Genomic DNA, 23179 nt, shown 5'->3' with positions numbered 1-23179 from the left:
TCAGGGAAGGGCTGATGATGGCCCCTCCCCCTCCAAAGAGGTTTGGCAGAACAGTGTCACCCACACAACACCATGATGCAGTTCTGCTGCCAAGACAGCTTGACTACCTCCACGTGGCTACAATGCCATGGTACCTGGCATTTCTGCACCATGAAGAAGAGGTCCTCAGTCTCATCTTGTCTGCTTACTGACAAACACTGTGGAGCCTCAATGCCACATGGACACCCTCAACGGTGTCTCATAGGAACCTATCCATGTGTCCCAGTTCATGGCAAGGGACTCATCCTCTGCCATCAAGAGAAAGCCCAATCTATCCAACAGCTCTCCACATCAATCAGCTCTCTGTTTGCACTGCAGAATCACAGTCATCCTGATTTACAGTAAATTTTGAGTGTTTCATTAGTTACCACATCAAACATGTAAGTTACAAATATATTTACCTGTCACTTTCCCTTCAAGTTCCTAGGCTATAAATCTCAGAAAGATATCAAATTTGTCTGCCAGCTTGTACTTTATGAAGGAATACTGCTTACTGTTTGGCTTCCCTTGTTTCCTGTAGGCATATGCTGATAGTGATCTAGTAAACACAAAAAACCATCAGAACAGCAAGACCGATGAGGTGCTGGACCACCGACAGTATATTCTGAAGAGCAGTGGCCATATGGCAACCAAATCAAATGGTTGGGAGTAAGTCCCAGATAACAGGGCTTCCTCACCTATCACTCAACACCCCAGCAGTTGCAACTTCACCGATTCCCAGTAGACTTTTAGCAAAGACAAGGTTGGAGACTTCACAACCTCACAATACCAGCAGTTTTCAGCTTCTAGTTTATGGATTCCATTGGCACAATGGCTGTTCTTCATGGGTTGCCATCTTGATTATCCCCTGCATGTCTATCATCATTTATACTACCTGCATATGGCCTGCACTTTCCTTACAACATGTGGGCCTGCTCCAGGCTAGCTCTCCCATACTTCATTTTTTAAGTGAGAGTAACTATTCATACAGGATCTTTACTGTACAAATACCACTTTAGTTTTCAAGCACTGTTAGGGAGAGCTGTTCAGATGCATGACATCTGGTTTGGTATAAACACAAACCAATCTCCATGGTGATTTCATATTTACTCTGAATTTTTCCACACCTCTCCTGTTTCTCAAGTGACTAAATACCATCTTGTCCCTTTTGCACAGGGGCATGTTTTTAGCCGGAGCTCTGCACTCTTGCAGCTCTCATTCCTTTTTCCTTTATCAGTAACCTCACCTCATTGTAAATTCTGATCTTAATTACCTTGTGTATAGGAGAGTACCAGATATTCATCTTTCTTCAGGCCTCATACCTGTTTCCTGCCAGTCACAGACTAGGTATTCTCATCTACACCCAGCTTTTCCTCTTGAGCAAAAAATGTGTCTCTCATAAAACTGGGTTTTTATCTAGTCTCTCAAGGTCACATTGATTGTTTCCTCCTCCTCTCTTCTGCATGACAGAAGTCTTTACCTCCTTGCAGCACAGTATTCAAAGACACAAGAATTTTGTTCACTGGGTGCAATTATAACCACTTGCCTATGAGGTATGATCAGCACTTCCCTAAGCTGACACCACCAAATTAGGCGTGCACAGGAGTGAAGCACTACCTCTCCTGGATGGTACTTCAGAAAAGCTTCATGCCTCTTTCTATTGGGTTTGCATGGACAAGCTTTGGTAGGAAGGGGGGTGGGGGGAAAGGAAAGGGCTGCTACAGGAGTGGCTTCTGTGAGAAGCTGCCAGAAGCTTCCTCCATTTCCAGCAGAGCCAATCCCTGGCAGCTCCAAAGCTGGTCAAGGCTGGGCCAATTAGAAATGGTAGTAACTCCTCTGCAATAACATATGGAAAAAGATGAGGGAAAGAGAGAGAGAGAGGGAAAGAGAGAGAGAGGAAGAAAGTATTGTGCAATTGCAGTCAGAGAAGAGTGGTTTGGAAACATGTGAGAGGAACAAGAATGCAGACACCGAGGCCAGTGGAGAACAAGGGAGGGTAGATGCTCCAGCCACCAGGGCTAGGATTCCTCTGTAGCCTGTGGTAAAGACTATGGTGAAGCAACTGTGCCCCTGCAGTCCATGGAGGATCATGGGGAGGCAGAGATCACCTTCCAGTCCATGAAGGTGACTCATGCTGGAGCAGGTGAATGCCTGAGAGGAGGCTGAGAACCGACAAGAGACCCATAGAGACAGGAACCATGCTGGAGCAGCCTGTCCTTGTAGGACTGCACCCTGTGGAAGAGTGACCCACGCTGTAGCAGTTTGACGGGTGCTATTGCCCGAGGCATGGACTCACATAGTAGCAGTTCAAAAAGAGCTGTTGCTCATGAAATGGACTCAAGTTGGAGACACTTATGGAGAACTGTCTCCTGTGGGAAGGAGCCCACAGTGGACCAGGGGAATGACTACTTTCCCTAAGCAGCAGGAGAAACAACAGGTGATGAACTGACCCTAAACTCTCATTTTGTGTCTCTCTGCATTATTGTGATAGGAAGTAGAGCTGGATGGAACGTGTTTTTAAGGTGTTATTTTACTTCTCATTATCCTGCTCTGATTTTGTTAGCAAGAAAAATCAAGTAATATCTCTAATTTGAGCCTGTTTTGCCTGCGATGGTATTTGATGAGTGCTCTCTCCCAGTCCTCAACTCAGGAACCCTTCATTACATTCTCTCTCCCCTGTCCAGCTGTGAAAAGGGGCAAGAGAGTGGCTTTGGTGGGTGCCTGGCATTCAGGCAGTGTCAACTCTCTACACCGTTCTTGAGCAATTGCTCCACAGGGACATGTGAAAATTGAAATCATGCATAAATTCAAAAAACAGTGGCAAAATGGGTCCATGTGCTTAGAGCAGCATCCATGGAGATGGTGCTTAGTGGCACATAGAAAAACTCTCCTTCACATACTGGTGAAGAACCTTGGCAGTAGTAGGGAATGGCCCACCAGCCTGGCTCTCTCATCCAGCAGCAGACACCAAGAATGCAAACCAGGAAGCCTAGAGGGAACCCTCTTCCCTCGTGGGCACTGTGGGACAAGCTGCCAGGGTACTGCATGAGCTTCAGTAGGAGCAGCCTCAGTGTTGCTCCTAAAACAGGAACATCTACCTCAAATCCTGGCACCAGCACCCTTCCTGTAACAGATAAAGGCTGATTCATTTCCAAGGTCCTTCAGCAGATTGCAGCTTCAAGTGTTTACAATTTGCAGGCTGAGGATGTTCTCACCTTTTCCCACCTTCCTTGAAGCATTCCTAAGACAGTGCTTGCCTTGCAGAGTTGGTCTACAAAGGACCCACAGCACAGCCGAACACTGAAGGTCAAGGTAATCACAGCCCTGCAGCAAGCAAAATTGAGCTCCCTTTATGACTTCATGCTGAGTTGTAAAAGATTTGACAGCCACAGCAGGAGAAAAGTCTTCAATTATTCCTCAATAACAGCAGATATCAGCAAAGGGCTCTCACAGCAAGAGGTCTGGATGTGGCCAGCAAGCCAGGACAGTTACGGGAGACCATCTAGGAATTTGTTTTCTGCATCTACTGGGGAAATCTCAACAGAGTTAGGGATCTAGCAACAGCAGCATAGCCCAACTCACAGCACCAGGGAACTACACACAGGGTTGGCATGGCACCCAGTACAGCCAAGTGCAGCAGGGCAACCTTGGCCACAAACATGTCCAAACTAAGATAACTGTGCCACTGGGAAAACCTTGAGGCCCCCTACAGCACATGGTTCCTCTTCTGCACTGTCCCAGCAGCTACTGAACTCCAGTAAGAGAGACAGATGTTTTAAGAGACCAATTTGGACTTCCTCCTGGGCCCTGAATAAATAACAAAGGTCACAGCAGAGGTAGATAGACATTAAAAAGAGCATTGAGACTGTCCTTGCTCTAAGACCCAAGAGATCTGTTGGACCTCCCTCAGCACATCAGGACCCAGAGATGTCTCAATTCCTCTTCTACGTGGTATTTGCTCTGATTCTGCCAGAGAGATCTAATCTGGAGACAGGTGCTCAATAACCTTTACCTGTAGAACAATTTCTGAGAGAAAGAGGCCACGATCTGTATGTTCATGATTTATATGTTTAGAATGAAGGTTGAGCAACCCCAGTCTAGGCCTCAGATATGGGCCTCGGTGAGGCCTTGAAGCCTGTGGTGCAGTTAAGAATAAGTTTGTGGTGCAGTCAGAAATTATGTTAAGGTATAACACAGTGTACTGAGCTATCTAGGTGTGAATTAGTATAGGTCTGCAGTGTGAAACTTTAGCCACCTTAAGACAGGAACAAACAATGTTTGCTTGCCAATGAGAGTGTGCTCACAATTGTAAACTATCTGGAAGTGTATAAAAACTACTGGCTGTAAACAATAAATGGAGAAGTATGATTAGCCACATTGGTTCGGATCTGCGTTTGTTCCTGTCCAGCTCACCCCCTTTATTATTGGTCCCTACTTTATTTACCTGCTGGGGAAAATGAGGGCTGTTGAACACTTACCTCTTCTTGAGTTTTCAGGACAGCTCTGCCTGCTTTTGACTGCTGGGGCTGGGGTCTGCAGGCAGGAGTCACTGGCATGCAGCAGGCTGGGCCCTCAGCCAGCCACTAGCACTTGAGAGATGCTGATTGGGCTCTTTTCAATGGTTTCACTCCACCCCACTGGGCTCCGCAAGAGGAGCTGGGCCTGGCTTGGGAACACAGAGGACAAAGCGCCAGTTGGGCACTGGGCACTGAGATTCAGCAGAGACTGAGGAACACTGAAGTGGTACTTCAAGGTAAGCAGCCTGGCTCCCAGACCCAATGATAAGGGTGTGCAAGACCCACTGATAAAGGCGAGATTAAGCAGCTGTTTGGGCTTGGAGGAGGACACTGAATTTTTTGGTAAGATGCAGCAGTGCAAGCCTCATGTCATTCAGGCTCTATCTCAATGTTACAGCAAACAAAGAAATAGTACTTTAACTGAATGAAGCTGCTCTGAGTCACTGTTTATCCGTGGAGCACAGCTCCACACAAGCAAATATCAAGCCTATGAGAGTCCACTAAAGACTGCAGTTTAGTAACCTAGATTCCTCTGGCCTGCAGCCCCAACTCAAGCCAGGGTGCTCACATCTACTGAGACCACCAAAATCCTAACTTGATATGAAGGAAATAACTTGGAGGTCACCTCAAAAAACAATGTGGAGCACACCAAACACTGGACTAAGCTATTCCTGCCTTCACCTCTCTGCTGGAGGTGAAGGCAGGAATGGTCCTCCAGCCCAGACAGATGAGTATTACACAGAAGGACTAAGACCAGACACCTGACAACCCCCTCAGGCATGCCAGACTTTCCTGGGCTCTGCTGCTCCACCCTGTGGCGCTGAAAGGAAAACAGACATGGGTGCATTCCATGGGCTTGAGTTTGGAGAACACCCAGGAGCAGCTAAGCATCATAGCCTGGAGCTGCTGTAAGGCAGCTTGCACACCTGGAGGCTGCTTTCCACAAAAGCACTGCCCTAAAAAGAGCGCAAATCAGTGGTGAACAGCCTAATGGGAGCTGTAGCAGTTAGCTCTGAAAGAGACATGCTCAGAAGAGCTGTGCTATTCCCATTCCACCACATCTGCTGCCCTAAGCCCTTCCACATCAATCCTTATTCTGGCCATATTTCCTGAGACCACCTTTCCCTCTTAAAACTTTTCGATCTCTGTACTTCCACAGATGACTTCTAATGTCAATAGAAAACAATGTGGTGGGTCCAGGCACCCCAAACGTGAGGTGACATCTATCTCTGACTTTGTGTCTCCATCCTTGTGTGCAATGTTGAATTTTGATGGTCACCCCATACAACCCTAACCCTCTGCTGGACACAGTTACCAGCACACAGCACAACACTGCCAGGATGCACTAAAACATGCCATGGGCTTCTGCCAAGAAATCACATTCCTGACTGTTCACCTTCTATGGAAAGGGCAGCTGTCTGGCTGGACTGATGTGAAGTGCAGCATCACAGAGGGGGGATTGAGGGGCCATCACCCAAATAAAAAGGGAGCCAGTGGACTCCAGTGATTTAGAGACATAACCCCTGTTCTTTGCTGGTTCACAGAGGTGAACATGCTGCTCCACATCTCATTTCTGAATGGGGACAACTCACCACATGTATTGCATGAAAACAAACCATCCAAAGGAGTGGCTGAGGCATTTTCTTTATAGGCATGAAGTTTGCTTGGCCTTCCCAAACACATCACAAGAGCAGGAGGAAAAAAAAAACCCACAATTAGTAGACTATGGCATTCTGAGATAAATTACTAATTAATAACTCAGATGAGATTACCGCTTAGTATTTCTCCTAATGCGAATCTTTGGCAACTGTACAGGGTAATGCTCATTAAGATATTTCTTCAACAATCTTCAAGCAAAAGAAATGACCCCTGCTCAGGAAAGCTCCCAAGTACATACTTATCTTGAAACACTTTTACTGAAGTCATCATAAGTACATGGCTAAATTAAAGTGTTTACCCAAAAAGGGACAGACTTGAGTACTGTGCTCTGCTTCAAGCACCAGATGTTTTCCAAGACCATTCTCTGGACTCTGGCTATGTGCAGCAGTTACCAACCTAGCCCCAGCTGAGTGCCTCAGGGTAGAGGCAGCAAAGACCAGAAAGTTTAAGTAGAATTTTTCTTTAATGTTGACAAATATGTTCCTGCAGTACACCTCATAGCAACCAGTTAAAGAAATGATCCTAGACCAGAAAGCTTTCTTCCCTTCCTGGGGAAATGGTTTTGGCAGGCTTGAAAAGCATGCCATTTCTCCCAATTCTGCTTCCAAATTTCATTACTTCTGCTTCTCACTGCTTCTTCAAAAATACTGCTCTCCCTTCTCAGCAATGGGATTGAAGATCCCTTGCTGACAGAAAACCTCTCTTACCTGCCTCCACTTTCCTCAAGCTCAAGTATGTTCACCTGTCATTTTTCCAAGCACACCTTTCCAGTGTGACTGTTTCTACAGCTGATGTGTCTCTGTGTGGTCAGCATCTTTCTGAATGTATTGTGCCCAAAGACCCCAAGCATAGACATGGCTAGAGCCAGAGGAAGAGTGGTACGGCGGCCTCCTTGCTCTGCAGCACAACTCCTTTCCATTCTTAGCCGGAAAGGCCAAAGGGTTCTCTTTCAGTCACATCGTGGCCAAATATACATATATCCCAGTACACTGTCATCCTAGCTTATCCTCTCACTTCTCGTTTCCTGCCGGCACAGCTGCCTCCCACGGTGCTCAAATTGTCCACAGAGGGACGGCAAAGTAAGGTTTGATTTTATCTTTAATTTTTTTTCTTAAATTTTAAATAAACACAGTATTTTGATAAGTGTCAACTGTTACAAGGAGAACTTCAGTTTTCCCATTTATATCAACAAACATTAAAACATCCTATTTGTGCCATTTTTACATAGTGAGAAACACCCGAACCTTGTTACCAGACTTGCTGTGGATCACCAGCATCAATCGGCTTGCTAACTGGCTCTTCGCAAACACAATCACACAACAGAACCTTTGTTACCTCCACTGATCTTACAGGGTATTTTGAAAAGGTCTCCTGCACTGAAGAACTCAAGCTGGCTCAGAGTAATCCCAAGCAGCTGTATGATCTAGAATTTCCTGCACTTTTAATGGGGCAGTCAACCTACAGATACAAATGGCAGAGACAAACTCCATTAACGCATAATGGAGGCTTCCTAACATCTGCTTTTTAGATTATGGCATGGAAAGACGTGCTACACACTACAGATGAGACAGAAGCCTCTTACAACATATTTCTCTTTTTATCAATAGATAAAGTGTAGCCACACTGCTGCATTTTGCATGCCAATCAGGCTGTTTTGGGATGCCTCTTCCAACACACCCCAGTCAGCTCTGAGGAGCAAGCCCAGGAAAGACCTTGGCAGCATTATGTTTACATGGCTTAAAACACCACCTGGACAATACAGAGTAAGGTCAGACAACACTGCTTACCTGAGCAGCAGACCAAGCAAAGCCTCCTCCCCCCGAACTTGAAAACTTTCAGATTCAGTTTGCATTTTGCAATCCACCACCACACCCTCCCCAGAGCTCCCAGGGAAGCCTGCTGCTCCTTTCCCCCAGTCCTCCTCAAATTGAGTATGGGGCAAGGCTGCAAAATCAGCTGTCCCCTGCCTAGGACCATCCAGGCATGCCAACTTACAGCTCCTCCTTGAATCACAGCCTCCTGAGGAGAGTACATCATATCTCCTCCCTACACTACTAGTGCTGGAAACATACATCCCAGGCCAGCTTCCAGAGCAAACCTGACAGCCACGCTTAGTCCTCCAGGGCCTGAAATGGGAAAGCACAAGGGTGCAGGAGAGCAGCAACTCCTCTAGCCTCCTGTCTTGGGTGCTACTGCTGCTGCCCTGCCCACCTGTTTATGCCCAAGACTTGCCACAGTAATCCTGCCACAGCTCTGTAAGTGAGGAGGAAATTCACAACTGGCACCCTGCCCTCTGCTTATGCCACTTGACCAGCATCCCAGTCAAAGTCTTCAAGAATGCCCAAATACAGAAATCGGGTCTCTGCTGAGGCTGTGGTACCATCCATGGCTGCTGGGGACTGACTGCCACGTCTGGGTGGCAGGGACATATCCCGTCAGAGCCAATGCTGGGACCTCTGCAATCAACTCTGCCACATGTATCTCTGCTGGGCTCCACCTCACGCACTCACACTGGGCGTGTGTGTGTGACTCATTTACTGCAGCTCATCAGAAACCCACAGCCCCAGCAGTGTTTTAGGGTCAACACTTGCTCTCCAAGTGGCACAGGCCCAGGGATGTGTATGTGTGACTCCTCAGCAATCAAGGAGACATTGCTTGCTTGGTGCCTTCCACTCAGCAACCCAGTGGACACTGCAAAGCATCCCAGGGCAGTTACCTGCTCATCTTTAGAGAATCACATAGATGTTGGCTACATGCCTCCTGAGTCAGGGACCATCTCAACAGAAGGAAGCTGACAGCTACCAAGCTCCCAGTTTTACTCCACTGCTGCTGGCCAGCAGTACTGTAGTCCCTACATGGAACACCTGCAGACCCTCAGGGCTAAGTTTAGCCCAACATAGTCATTTGCATCTCACTCCTTCCTCCTGAATCCTACCTATCTAATATCAATCTACACATCACAGATTCACAGAATCATTAATGCTAGGAAAGATCTCTAAGATCATCAAGTCCAACTGTTAACCCAGCACTGCTGTGTCCACCATTAAACCATGTACCCAGGTGGCACATCCAAATGGGTTTTGAATACTTCCAGGGATGGGGATTCCACCATATCTCCGGACATCTTGTTCCAATGCCTGACCACTCTTTCAGTGAAGAAATTCTTCCTAAAATCTAACTTAAACTTCCTCTGTTGCAACTTAAATGTATGTCCCTAAGTCCTATCACTTGTTAGGTGGGAGAAGACACTGTCCCCCATCTGGCTACAACCTCCTTTCAGGGTAGGTATACGTGTTCCCTATTAGCCTCCTTTTCTGCAGGTTAAACATCCCCAGCTCCCTCCACCACTCTTCATTAGATTTGTGATCTGGATCCTTCACCAGTTCAGCTCAACATCCTTGTAGTGAGAAGCCAAGCAGGGCTGGTGGGAGGCTCTGGATAGCATCTCAGAGCCAGGTAAACAAAATTGGAGCTCAGGAAGCATCCCCTCAGCCACATCCACAGCTGCCCCTTGATGAGGGGTCACCAATGCCCCTGCATGCCTGAGCTGTACTCACAGCTTCCAGGACCAGGTCCCACTAAGCCTGTGATCGCCACAGAAAACTCCTTTCAATATAGCATCAGTTGCCTATTTAAAACATGATGTTTACTAACACCAAACACACTCCTGCTGGAAGTGGAGGACGAGATGAGTCAAGGAAGCATGAGCAAGGGAACTTTCTTCTGTGGGAAGATGAGGGGATCGTAGGAGGGTTACTTAGGGATGGGTGCTGCAGAATCAGCTGATCACCTGCAGTTCCCTCACCAATGCAAGGAGACTCAAGGGCACACTTACTCTTTCACATCAGACTCTTAAGCTCTGGGAACACTTTCCTGTGGAAGTGTGAGATCAGATCCAGCACAAAGGAGTGTGCCAGCATCCCTTGCAGCCTGCTCCAGGCTTGAGAAGCACCAAGTGCCAGCAGGTGTTGAAGCACCAATTTAAAATGAAGGCTCTGAAATCCTCCTGGCAGTTCCTGGGACCCTCTTGCAGCAGCTCAATAAAGCACTGCTGGTTGCTACAGTGCTTTGACAGGACCTCAAGGCAGTGTCCATCAACAGGGGAACCACAACCCCTCCAGCCAGTGGGTAGGGAAGCAGCCCCCACTGCTTACCCTTGCCCAGCCTGCTCTGGATGGTCACTCTGTTATTCCATTTGCTCAGTGCCCCTGGGAAGATCTGCTAGGACATCTGACTGCTGAGGCACTAGTGACACCAGCCTTCAGCTGTGGGCAGAGATGAGCATGACAAGGTTCACTATGGGTGTCAAAGCAGGGTAAGGGAAGGAAATGGATTACAATCCCAGCTCCCCAAGGCACCATCTCACACCTGGAATCCTGTCCAAGAATATGCTCCTGAGCAAGAGAAGGAAGAAATGAGTGCCTTCTAGGGCTCCTTGAATTTTGCAGACTTTCTCCAGTGCCAAGCTTTAGCCTATCCTAGATGGCTGGAAACAGATCCCACATGATGTTATTGAACTGCACACCCATATGGTGTCAGATCAGATTCTTGAAGCCCCTCCAGGCAAAACAATCAGTGCCAGACCCTGACTCTTTCTAGAGCCACCACCGCATTTTCCATTTTTCCTCTCCTGGCTGCATTCAGCCATCTCATGATGCCAGGCTAATTTTCAGAACCTCACATTTTCCTCTCCATCTTTGACAAAGTTATTGCTTTCCTGCCCTCAAATAGCCAACCAACATCTCTTCAATCCTACCAAACTCATAATGGACCTCCTGGCTCCCTTCCCCAGATTTGTCTTCTATGCCACTGCACTTACCAGTCCCAAGTGGGCTGACTAGAATGCATATTTACATTAAGGGGCTGGATCAATTTCTGAGTCTTTAACCTTTCCTAACAGGCAAGGGAGGGTTGGTGTCAGGGGCTTTACCAGAAAGCCTCAGCTGACTTCTAGTGCATGTTCAGCCGAGGCTTGGAGTCCAGAGGCATGACTGGAGCACAGGACATTTGTCACACACAGGATCCAGGAACTGCTGGACAACTGCATAACAAGTTTTGGCTATAAGCCATCCACTCAGCTTACCCTTGTGTGCCATCCCTTCAACATGGATCAACAAGGGTGCAGGCTTCTGCACTCTATGCACCACCAGAGGTGAAGGCACCAGCAGCTTTGCCCATGCCTAGGACAATCCTCTGCTCCCTTCATCCTCCTGGTTCACCCCTGTACCCACTGCTGGGTGCCCACTCTATGCCAGCTTCCCACATGTTCATGTAGCAGCTCCCGGTCATCCTCACCCCTTCCCACCTGCTCCTCCCAGCACCGATTCACCTGCCCCAGCACTGACTCACTCCCTGCTGCTACCAACCATGCACCCAGCCTGCCTCTGGCATTCCCACCACTCTGAGACACAGGGTGAGGGGAGCCAACACTGCTTTAGAGAGCAGGAGTGAAGTGACATGGATCCACAGCACAGGAGAACCTGCCTGTGCTGTGCATCCCATCCTGAACAGCTGCATGACTACAGGTATGCTGCTGATATGCCCCATGCCTCTGTTCAGCAGAATCACATACAACTTCTCCCAGGGAGATAACTCAGCTAATTTCCAGCCACTGGAAAGACAATCCACTTTCCAGGTGATACATACTAGCAGCACACAAGTACTTGTTGCTGCCTGCACTCTCACCTACAGTCAGCTGAAATCCCTGTTGAGTTATTAGGAGTGATGGGTATGTCTTGCAGCGACGGACCTCTGCTCCCATTTTTAAGGTCCAGGAAAGCAGCAGGGAGCTGTCACTGCCCTGCTGTCTCCTCATCTGCTCTGGCTTGAGGATCTACTCCTCTTCTGGATGGGCAACATCTGTCCTAGAACTAGCCACAGGATTAAAACCAAAGATGTTTTGGATGGTTTCCCAGCTGCCTGACAGTAACTGCAAGAGCAAAAGCTTCACACTGCCGCTGCCAGCTTGGTCAGCTCCAAGCAGACAGGGAGATGCCCAGGTGGGCAGCAGTGCACCTTGCCAAGCTTTGCCACTGCTACTTTAATTTGCCATCCAAGGTCAGTGCTTAGGCTCTCCAGGACCAGGTATGTTTCCTGCCCTCCAGGGAGCACGCAGTGGCACCGAGCTGCAAGTTTAACACCAGAAATGAGAAAGAGGGAATAAAACATTCCCTATCCATCTCTAGTATGAGTCACAGGATCCCATACCAGCCCCTGCACAGCCTCTCCTGTCTGCAGGCAGCATCCACCTTTGGGTGGAGCAAGGCCGCTCTGCTCAGTGCCCCCAGCTGCCACTCCCCATCCATTGCCTCTTCATTCTACACCTCATGAAGCTATTAAGTATCTCCTCCTGCTATCTGCCACCTGTCTTCACTGTCACATTTTCTCCTTTAGTTCTCTCCTACCTGGAGAGGTAGAGTTCAAATTTATGTTACGGAAAGGCCAGTCCCCAGCCCTGTGGGGGTGGTTGACAGAGACAGCACATATGCCTGTCCATTTTTCTTTTCCCCTGGCATTTACAGTCACCACATCAGGATAGTGGAAACCACATCTTGACTATTCCCTCTGGTTTTTGCTTCAGTACCACAGTATGGGAAGGAATGAGAGGTTCCTCCCCCAGCACTGCAGGCAGCAACATGTACCAGCAGGTCTTCCTCCTGGACCTTCTTTTGCCTACTCACTTACCAAGCAATGGGACAGCTGTTCATGTCCTGCCATCTCTAACACACATACTTTAAGAAGTACAGGCAGATAAAAAAACCAACAAAACAACCCAAGAAACAAAAATCCCAACACCAAACCACTGCTCTCCAGCCACATTTGAGTTGCAAACCCTCTTATCCTGAAATCCACCTGCCACAAGACTCCTGCAGGCAAAAAGGGTATGAAAATGTATACCTGTCTAAGTGGGAAGGCAGAGCAGGAATAACAAGGCAGCAAAACCCTGGCACAGGAGAAGAGAGTGTTGTCCCAGAGCTCCTGGAGTCTCCAGAGCCAGCTCAGAAAGAAGGAGTTGGTAGAAAGGGCAGGTTTCGCAATCAGAAATGTTCATTGCAAGTCAAAGGATGCTCTGATATGCTAGAGTGGGCTGCAAGGCAATTAGAGGATGATAAGGATGACTGACAGGATGGAGACAATCAGAGGGAAGAGAAGGAAACAGAGGGAAGAGCAGGTGGGCATCTCTGCTCCAAGGCAGACAGGCTCACCCCCTGCAGTAGTTTTTCAGGACTAGGCTGGGAGTTTCCAGCCCACACACCTATTCAGCTACAACATGCAGTCCTACCTGTACCACCGCTTGGAAGGGTTGGACTCTACTTTCACCAAACAGGTTTAAAATTTTATTTTCGTGCTCCAAGAAATGCAGTACAAACAACACAAGACAGAATGTATGTGCTGCCATTCAAAGAGCAAAGCCACCTCTGCCTAAGCTGTCCTGATGCCTTGAAAAGGCTGACCTAGAACAGAGGCCAGACAGAGTTAAAGAATAAAGTAGGTATTTATTAAAAGGCCTCAATGGATACACCTTGCACAGTACAAGAGCCTGGCCAGGGCTACATCCAAGATGGACCCACGATGGACAACCAGTCATGAGGTCGCACACTTTTATAAGTGTTGGTCCATTTGCATATTGGAGTTAATTGTCCAATTACAGCTTCAAATTATGAAGCCCCACCCTTCTTGTTTTCTCTCTTCAGTCCACTGTTGTTTGCACTCTTGGGCCTGAAACCTGTATAAGTTGTCCTTGGTCCCAAGCTAGAAAAGGAATTGTTTTGTCTAGCTACTTTGTGAAGAGAGCTTACCAACACTTAATATGAAGCTCAGAACTACACACTAAAGCAGCACAGAATCTGAAAAATATAAAAGTTAAAACTTAAGGCATAATTTCTCCTCTTTTGGTACAGCCAATGCTGCTCTATCCAACTCCTGCTCCAAGGAGGAGCTGGATGGAGTATGGTAAGAATGATGGAATGATCCTGCTTTGTTCTCTATTTACCAGACACACACTTCCACTCACCCCCATGTATTCTGAAAAGCGGCTCAACAAAACTGCCCACTTCCTCTGCTTAGATTGACCTATCTCCTCCCCAGATGTGCAAGCTCCATCTAAAGATTCTATTTGATCTTTCACATCTAGCTACCCCCAGAGACATCTACAAGCACAGCTGTGTCAGACACAGAGGCAAAGACCCAAGCAATCAACATGTCTCCACAGGCATAAGTCTGCTGAGGGAGGTGTAGTTATACTGGCAAAACTGCTTCTCAGTGTTTTAAGGTGGTGGAATAAAACCAGACTTTAGAAACAGGAGCATTTTATGCTAAAATAATGTATTGGCAGAGCAATCAAAACAGGCAGTCCTACATATCAAGCAGGCCAGAAACTGCAGGTGTTTTGGAGGAGACACCTAATGCACCCCAGAGACACAGCCCAGAATATGCTCAAATAGTGCCACCATACCATGGTTTTAAACCTTTGATTTGCAAAGGTGCATCCCTCACTCCATATCCACCAGAGGAAAGCTGAGCTATGGCTCCTACTCCACACAACTCTCCTAGAGCAACTTCAGCTGTTCCACCCTGTAGCACTCAACTCTGCAGATGAAAACACAAAGGCTTACTGGCATTATTCCCTACAAACCAGAGCTCTGCTCTCATCAAATGGAACAAAGCTTTGAAGAAAACAAAATAAAAAATTGAAATGCCCCATTTTGCTTAAAGCATATCAAAGCATTTGCCTTCCCTGACTTGAAACCATAGTCAGGAGCTATCTACTAGTTTTGCAATTCCCCTCCTACCCCAAGCAGTAATAAAAAATGAAGAGAGCATGAGATTCCAGGAGCACTATGCAGCAGGGATTTACAAGGGATACATCCTCTCAGACTCAGTGGATCATTTTTATTTTTAACAGCATTACAGTGTTAGTGGGTGAAAGGGAAATTGTGGATGTAGCAAGATTTTAGTGAGCCATCTGCTGCGGTATCTCACCCAGTGTCCCTTTTGAGGTTTGTTCACTGGACTAAGGAAGAAACATCACCTCACGGACTGAAAAAAAGCATAATGACCCTAAATAAACTAATAGCTCAAAGTGACAAAGCACTGCATTACAGACTGCCAGGATCTAGAGGCAAGGGTCATTTTGGTTTCATTAATCATTTTCACCAGCTAGGGTGCTGAGTTTGGAGAGGCGTTAGGTGCTGGCTGCTCCCAAGTACTTGTTTGGCAAAGTAGCAGGGCACCACAGGACAAGGGATGCTATAAATCAGTCAGAGGCAGATAAGAGGATGTGACAAGGAGAGGTAGGAAAAAATTCCAGAGGCATATGCACAGAGAATGTGCATAGGTTTGTCAGGGAATCACCCTACATAAGCTGGGGCCAGGTGAGGGCTTTGTTTTACTGGAGCTGCCTCCTCATAAGGTAGAGGAGTCTCAACAAAAGGCCTTAGATACTAAGGAGCAACAGGTAAGGAGAACAAAGAAACCCAGAGAACAGAGGTGCACTGAAAAAGTAACAGGCAAAGACCTCCACATGTACAAGAGGAGAAGGCAGAGCTGGCTGCACAGCTCTGAAGGTGACTGCAGTCCCAGCATCCCACCACAGGTTTTTTTGCCACTCTTCATAGCCTAGGATTTCTACTCTACCAAGCTAATGATACACAGTCATAAGATAAGTTATGCTTAAGCAGGATAACCAAGCCTCACCCTCATCGTTGCCTTGATTAGATAAGCAGATTCATCTCCTTATGTTTCTCACCACAAATCTATCTCTTCAGGCCTCAGACTAATACTGTAACTTTTCTGCACTCTCTTCAGGTTTCCAGCAGCCTTTTCTGAGCACCAACATTGGATTTACACAGTGTATTTTAGTATCAATCTGCCCAGCATCATCTATGGCAGTAGAGTCTCATTCTTAGGGCTACTCATGGCTACCTTTCCAGGTGTAAAATCTTTCTTACAACTGCCAGGCTTGAAGGGACCTTAACATTCAACAGTCTGTCAAGATTCTTTATTTGAGGCACAGCCAGTTTCAAGTCATCCAGATCTACAGACTTTTAGCTAATTTTTTCCAAAACTAACATATACACCCCAATTCCCCAAAAAGCCCTTCAACATAGCCTCCATTTCTGCTTCACTATCCCAGCTGATATTACAGGGAATCATAAAGTCTGAACTCCCTAATAACAGGTAAAGTGACTTCCTGCCCCATCTTCATCACAACTACAGTCTTCTAAAAATGTACATTGCTGTACATTCTTAAAGACCACGAAGTTCCCTCCTCCACCTTTTCTTACTCAGGCTACACAGCCCTTCTGACAGTTCTTCTCATCCTTCCTCCCACATCATATTTCTAAAGATCTTAATTTCTATTGCTTTGCTGCATAGTCTCTTGTTTGCACATACCCTTCTCCAAGAGTTGTCCCTATATCTGAGCCTGGCCCTTCAGCAACACCTCATCTCTGTTCAGGAGAGCACTAATTGCTTCCTGCAGCTTAGAGGTGTCACTCCTAACTCAGCCTGGCACAAGGCTTTGGAGAGCACTAATTGCTTCCTGCACCTTAGAGGTGTCATTCCTTACACAGCCTGGCACAAGGCTTTCCTTGTGTTTTTCTGCTCCCCAGAAGAGCATTAATCCTCAGTCCTTAAATTCTGCCAATACCATTATCATTGCCTGCCTGCCTAGCTAGGGTTTCTTTATCAGGTAGAAACTCTTTTGAATACAATTTTGCCATTAGTTGAGGGTCTACATGGGGCATGCTTCCTATCTCCTACTCCTTTCTCATTTGTTTACAAGGCTTACCCTTGGGTCACTGAGCTGGCTGACTTAAGTCAAGATCTATTACATCTGTCTCCCCAGCTCATCTACGAGGCAGGCCATCCTCTAAGGCAGGAGTGTTGACCAACTGGATGCACTACATTCCAGACAAATGGATGCTGGTGATTTTTAACTGGCATATTCTCCCACCTCCCTAACAGAATAAACACTAACTGTTTATTCTACCTTATTAAGACAGGCTGGATGTAGTCCCATTCTTTTCCTTTGTATTTCAAGGGATCAAACTTTGGACAGTCCCTTCACCAGATGTTTTCTCTGGTGGCTGCTCACCATGCAAAAGTTGCCTTAGTCTGGAAGTACTTTCAGGGAAATTTCATAAGGCTTTGCCCATATGACGACACCTAATTTACCAAAATAATCTTGTCACCTATTCTGATTTGTGCTTGGATTTGCTTTTTAAAATTAACTCATCACCCTGATCTTGTTTGCAAGGTGAAGACAGAGCTCTTACTGTCACATTTTATTTCTTCCTCTTTTCCATGCCTGCAGGAGCTAAGTCCTTCTATCCAAGAGCTGCATCAGCTCCTTCTGCCATAGCTGGGAGTTCACACCAAGTTTCACATCCACCGCAAACCCAGGTCCTTCCTCCCAGATATATAACTTTGTGACTAATGCCAGCTCAAGCTGCCTTTTCTGTGTTGTGAGTAATAGCGAGTCCTTGGGCAGCAACCGCAGCTCAGCAGACACACAACAATAATTCATTTCCAGGTCTATGCCTCAAGAATGGACTTAGAGCCCAGGAAAACCAAACCACCCACTTGTATATGCTTGATGTCAGCTTTACCAGCATCACCTGAGAGCCTCCAAAACTCAACGGCTTCACATAAGGGAGTGTAGGCCATAAGCACAGGGAGATGAAGAATGAATCCCTTTTAAGATCTTCCTTGGGATCCAAAGGCACTATATTTTTGTCTCAAGAGCACAAGTATCCTGAGACCATCTTCAGAGACCCTCCCCAGTCCCGTGTCATAGCCAGGTGCTCTCTACCCTCCAGCAGAAGTCATCAGATGCGATAATTACTTCAAGCAGAAGACAAGGCCTGCTGCCATCTGAGTTTCCTCTAAGTACAAGATCATGCCAAGATTGTCTCTGACTTTGAAGGGACCTGAAAAAAAGGCTACTAAAGGCCATTGTTTATCTGGCAAAAGCAGTGCCAGGCCAGCACACAACTCTCCCACCAAATGCACTCTTGTGCAAAATTGCACTTGTAAGAATAGCACACTCCCCTAACCCATGTCAGCAACACATCAGGAGACAGGTGGATGATTTAAGTAAGCCCATCAGAACAGTTCTTCCATTCAGGTCAACAGGAGAAAGCGCAACACCTCCCCACAGGCAACACCATATGGTGACAGAGCCAGAGGTCATATCACTGGTGGCAGCTAGCTGTCTGCAGAGTGATCCTTTGCAATAAGCTGGGAACAGAGACCTGCACAGAAACATGAGAGAGCATTGCTTGGGAAGGGGGCATCAAAGCAAGCAACTTCTCTGCACAAAAAATTACAGGGATGCAGAGGTGATGAGCACATCCAGGGAAGGGATGTGGGTAGCTCTGGGGGCATACTGTCCTTCCAGGGAGTGAAAGCGAACAGACACACAGGAAAGGTCAGCAGCAGTCACTCTTCCAGACAAAGGCAGGGAGATTTTCCAGCTTGCTACTCAGAGGTAGCATGGCTGTGGTGGTTCAGAAAAGCAATAGCAGAACACACTGAAAACAGGCAGCGTGAATCCTGCCTGTGACTGCTTTCTCCTGTGCTGATGCAATGTGTCACCTTTCTAACATACAGCTCTTTAAGAGATCCAGCCCTTTCTTTAATGCAACAGCACAAACAGCCAACAGAAATGGAAATCTTCAAAACCTTGCTTTAAGCCAGACCTGTACTACCAACAGCCAATTTCTCTAGGAAAAAACAGCATGCATGAAAGAACAGCTCTCTCTCTTCCCAGCACAATAACCATGTGGGCAGAGGCTGCTGACATCAAGTTAGACCAAAGCACATCAAGAACAGGAGACCTTGCTCAGATGTAGTGGGCTATGCCAGGAGGATGCCTATCTTGCCCATATAAACTGTGTAGCCACTCCAAGAGTTTGGCCTGACAAGAGCATTGGGATACAGGCAAACCATTTCTATTCTGTAACCTGGCTTTAAAAGAAGGAGTGAAGGAAGGGAGGTGAAAACAGAAGAGGGAGAATGGCAGGCAGTCAATTTCAACATGCAAGAGCCAGGGGGAGAACAGAAGCCTTGCCAGGACTGCTTAGCAATCATGTGCAAGGAACACGTAGGAAGCATGCAAACATAGCCCTATAAAGGCCAGTGAGCACTGTGCAGAGAAACACAGAGGAAAGGATTCTGCATCCCTCATAGCAAGCCAGCCTCAAGCTTCCTGCAGCTAATCTGTATCTGGGGCAGAGGGCAGACACCCAGCTCCTTGCTGGAAGGACATGAACTGAGAAGGCAGTGCCAACCACAGGCCTGCAGGCTCAGAGAAAAGCCATTTTATACTGCAAGCCTTTGCTCTACAAGCTTGGCAGTGACTTCGTGAATCTCACCCTCTCTCTGTTGCAGAATGCATATATACAGATACATTTCTTTCTCATTCCTTGATTTTTATTTTTCTCCTTTCTAGGAGAAATGCACTTTCTAGCCAATGCATCAGGCCTGGCCCCCAACTCACCACCCTGGACAAGCCAGAATGCTTCTGACAGATGAAGGCTGCAGGCAGAAAGGTGCCTTTTGAGAAGGCTGTGCTCAAGGCAGGTCCTGCACAAATCAACTCATGGATAGGAAGGCGAGGGGTCCACCCCAGTAAGAGCCTGAGCTGCACAAGGCACAGGAAATAGGATGAGGACTGCAGTTCCAGGCAGCAGGCACTCCTACAATGAACACAGAGCTACCTTCAGGCCACCTGCCCCACAGTGCGGTCCTTTGGAGCTAGAGCATCAGGACCAGCAACACACTTGCTGAGATCAAAGTGGCAGAGGGACACAGAGACCTCCACCTCTCTCCCTTCCTGGAAACCTGCATTTCAGTTTCCAGCTCAGCCTGAAAGTAAGCCTGAAGCTCCCCAGGTTCATTTCCAGAGCCAGGAGAAAGAACAGACAGCTTTATTGAGATCAGACATAGCCAAACCTTCCTCTGACTCATTCAGTATCTCAGAGGCCATGACCCATTCAACGCTCTGCCATTCCCTGTCCCCCCTCCGCAACACCTCCTGAGCTATCACAAAAGACCTGAGACCCTGCAGAGCCAGTTCAGGCAGTAGGAAATCTGCCCCTTTGCTTTGAGGCTCCAAGCAGGGCCTCTGCCTCCTTGTGTGAGACACAGTGTGGAGAACAAGCAGCAGGCTGGCACACTTGCAAAGGCCATTTGCTGCAGGAGCTGTCGGATGATGGGGCAGGGAGGATGTGTGTGTGTGGATCTGCAGGGCTTGACACTGTGGGCTACCCAGCAAGCTCTCAGTGGCAGGAGGAGGCAGGGAAGGAGCAGCCTAAGGGACTGTCACCAAGAATTGCTTGGTTCCCACCCTCTGGAAAGCAGCTGCTAGATTAAAAAGCCTTTATGGTCCTGTCATTCAAGGACACGGAGACAAACTCCATTTTCCAAACATTCCCATCATCTTGTCTCATCTGTGCACCACAAAAAGCCACCGGAAAGATCCAGTCCCAGCCTCCAGCAAGCCTTATCATCCTTGCCCATCCCTACCCACGGCAGAGCTCTCAGATGCTTTGATATGCAAATCCCCGCCACAGGATCCATAACCAGCGCTGTCTGCAATTTACAGCACACACGGAGTATCCTACACCCAGGGCTTCCTCCCTCCCCAAGCACCACACAGCTGCGCAGGCTTCACATCAGATGACACAGGTCCCAACTGTCTTGGGTGGGAGTGGAAGGTGTTGCCTGCAGCCCTTGGATTTTCAGCACACAGTCTCACCCTGGCCACCAGGATGGCGCTGGGGTGCTTACAGAAAGGAGGCAGGCTGGGGGTGCACCTTGGTGGGGATGGGCGGGCAGCAGAGGAGCAGCCGGCAGGATGCTGTGGGGCTTCCAGTGACCAGAGGCTCATGCGAAGTGTAATTAGCAACAGACAAAAAACAGGGCCCGGGCACTGCCAGCTCTCAAGCTTTTACTGCAAACCTCAGGCTACCTGGGATTTTCTGGAAGTTCTAGCTCCCAAAATGAAGAGATTTCATTAAGATTTTTTTCTATGTTAACAATATGAAAACCCCTCCAAGCAAGTTCCTAGCCCACTTTATTACTGCAGAAAGCTGAAAAATATAACCAATGATACTTTAAGCCCAGAAAGAAAGAAAAAATAAACCCCCATGCAAACTAGAAGCAAAGCACACTCAGGATTTTTCATTTCTTGGCTCAACTCGTGGCTTGAGAACAATTCAGGATAGTTACACTACGCTCCAGTCAAAGGGCAAGAAAATAGAGCATTGGAAAGCCTTGTAGTGATGCCTACTTGACATGAAAACTGACACCCCCAGAAAATACAGTAGCTTCAGTTCCTTCCAAGGTTACCAAAGACAGGAACAGACAAAAATAGAGCAAACTTATTGCAACAAAACATACTTATGAGTCAAACCAGAGCCTCTTCCCAATCCCCTCAAAGGCACGTTCTTTCATGTTTATTTTGCTCTTATGGTATCCAGGTGAGGACTGCAGAATGGACTTCTCTCCCCATAAAGATAGCATATTCCTACTACTAAAAGGCTCAAGATGAAAAAGGCCTTCCTCGGTAGATACCAGCTAATTGCAGTCATTAGAAGTAATGTTTTGCTATTTCTGGTTGAATGGAGTCCTCCTGCAGTCAGTTACGAGCTGAGTGGTCAGCTCTGTGCTCTCTCAGAAGCACAGAGTAATAAAAGAGTAATAAAAATTAAGAGTAATAAAAGCTATTAGGGACTGTACAGTATGATTGTTTGGAGGGGAGGGGTACTGGTCACCGCCATGCACTCGCAAAGGTTCTGTCCCACACTCAGGCAGGGCATTGGCGGCACCACCCAAAAGGCGCCTGAGCCACGCAACCCTTCAGCAGCTTTGTGAGCGCCGCTAATCGGATGCTCCTGCCCCACAGCTCATGGCCTTCTGCGTGTGCCTCCTCCAGAGAATGACACAATGGAGCAGGACACTTTCACAGTAACAGACAAATCCAGGAGAGAGGGGGCTCCTCTAGGACTACGCACAACTAAATTAGCCACCCTGAGCACACACAAACCGGCTTTTTGTTTACAACTTCTACTATAGAGAGAAGAAAGGGAGGGAGGTGCCCAGAACCTCAAATTGCCAAAGCACCTGCTCTCCATCTAGCTGAGAGCTACCAAACCTGCTGAGAACACCGGACTGACTGCAGCCACATTGCAGATTTTTGGCGTGATGCCTCCTCCAGCAGATAGCTACATAAAGGGTCTACTCTACAGCAGGAGGAAAAAAACATAGCTTGCAGATGTGGAGGTGTTGGCGACTGAGACAAGAGCAAAAAGGGACTGCTTGGTTATCCGGCCACGGACGTGAGCTGTATCCGATAGCCCTGTGTCAAATATTCTAGGGGAGGATAAGCAAGGCAGTATCAGAAACCTGCGCGCGACTCCCACCACCCTTGGAAGATCCCTCCTTCCACCCTGCTGCTCTGCTTCACAGCGGTGCCTGCAGGAGCGGCGGGGGGGCGGCCAGGCATCTCTCCGAGCCCGAACACGCACAAAAGCGCCGATCACAGAAGAGACGGGCGCGCCGCAGGCAGGGGTCCGGCGACTCCCGAGATGCACAAACCCGGTTACCCAACAGCGGCCGAGGCGAGGGACGGCAAAGGACAGGCGCCCGGGATACAGAAGGAAACCCCGGGCGGCCCTGGGGCGGCGGGCGGCCCGCGCCGGTCCGGGGCGCCGCGCCGGGCGCGCCCCCCGCCCCGCTCCGCCCCAAGATGGCAGCGGCGCCCCCGGCCCCGGCCGCCTCCACCGCGGGCTCGGCGTAACGGCCGCGCACCCGGCGCGGCCCGCCCTCAGCACGGCCAGAAGCGCCGCCGCGGACCCCCCATCCCCGCCGGCAAAATCCCTCTGGGCCTAAAGGAGCCGCGGCCGCCGCACCCCACAGTGCCCCAGCTGCCACCCGCTTACCGGCGGCTCCTTACCCCGTGTCAAGAGCGGACGGGC

The 23179-nt window shown here is 48.1% G+C and overlaps 1 protein-coding gene across 3 annotated transcripts in view; it reads right to left on the bottom strand.

Moving 5' to 3' along the window:
- TMEM63B (transmembrane protein 63B) overlaps positions 1-23179 on the bottom strand; it is a 49187-nt gene extending 26008 nt beyond the window's left edge. For 2 of the 3 annotated variants that reach the window (XM_068185439.1, XM_068185442.1), the window contains exon 1: positions 23144-23166. The gene's annotated coding sequence lies outside the window, so the exon portion shown is untranslated. Of the gene's footprint in view, positions 1-23143 lie in introns of all 3 variants that reach the window. The other variant, XM_068185441.1, reaches the window with a different exon arrangement.

Source organism: Anomalospiza imberbis, chromosome 3 (assembly GCF_031753505.1).
Source record: "Anomalospiza imberbis isolate Cuckoo-Finch-1a 21T00152 chromosome 3, ASM3175350v1, whole genome shotgun sequence".
In the NCBI taxonomy this organism is placed as follows: Eukaryota; Metazoa; Chordata; class Aves; order Passeriformes; family Viduidae; genus Anomalospiza; species Anomalospiza imberbis.
The sequence above is the reverse complement of the archived record's forward strand: the minus strand, read 5'-3'. Positions and strand labels throughout refer to the sequence as shown.